Source organism: Cucurbita maxima, unplaced genomic scaffold, assembly GCF_002738345.1.
Source record: "Cucurbita maxima cultivar Rimu unplaced genomic scaffold, Cmax_1.0 Cma_Scf00083, whole genome shotgun sequence".
Taxonomy (NCBI): domain Eukaryota; kingdom Viridiplantae; phylum Streptophyta; class Magnoliopsida; order Cucurbitales; family Cucurbitaceae; genus Cucurbita; species Cucurbita maxima.
The window spans coordinates 234,000-235,158 of record NW_019272099.1 but is presented as its reverse complement, the minus strand read 5'-3'; positions in this window follow the sequence as shown (position 1 = coordinate 235,158).

Here is a 1,159-nt window from a genome sequence, read left to right as displayed (position 1 = left end):
CAATAATTTTTTCTTTTTGGACCCATCTGCACTGATTATTTTCTTTGTATTTGTATATTCCAAGTCATGCAAATAATGAAATATGATAAGGCTCAATAAAGTAGTAACGCATTAAATGTTCACGATTAAATGTATAGTAGCTACTTTAGTTAAGTAGAAAAATTTAGGGTGGTTACCTCCAATGACTCATCTTAAGATGGATTTACATCACAGTGATCATGTCTAGCTCGATTTTCCACACGACAGGTGCTAAAAATTAAGGTGCAACTGGGAAATACAAAAGAGATGCAAGTTGAAGGAAAAGATACAGTGAAAGTTGAAACCCGTCATGGTAAGATAAAACAATTAGATAATGTTCAATTTTTACTTGATTAAGGGTACAATTTATTGAGTGTTGAACAATTGATGACTAGAGGACATTCAGTTCTATTTGATGACAACACATCTGTCATTACACATAAGAAATCAGGCCATAAAGTTCAAAATGTCAGTACTTCAAATAAGATGTTTCGACCAGATGTTTCTAACATGGAGGATTTTGCTTTTACTGCTAGCACGAAAGATGACTCAACATTATAGCATCTCAGATATGGACATCTTCATATGAATAGCCTGAAAATACTCAGGGATAAACGTTGTTGAATAAAAGTTATGTTCCTTATTCAGTTAGGATGTTTTGACGTCTCAAAACTTCTGAATTCACGCCAATGGAAGAGCGTAATTCTAGCTGCAATTTTTGGCAAACTTAGGCGAAGTCTTCACCCACTTTTCTATTTTTTGTAATTAGTTTTTCTATTTTTGTAATTAGATTTGTTATTTAAAGAATTCAACTGAAGAGAAATAAAACATCGAGTATGGAGCAAATCTCTTTCCCTCTCTCCTTTTACTTCTGCTATTTTTCTTTCGAAGAAACCTTCGGCCAGTTTTTTTCGTCGACATTTTCCTCCGAATTGTCCGAGTCAACAAGTGGTAACGGAGGAGGAATGGCTTGAGGAGGACGAGCAAGTGCATGCGTCCCCAATTTTGATTACAAATCCACGGATGTGGAGGTAATCGACGACGATGTCGAACACGAGAAAGAGCTCCAGTTGGGAGGAGAAGCGAGTGTTCACTCAGATCGTCGAGAGGGACGTGAGCAACACGAGCACCGACGATGGCT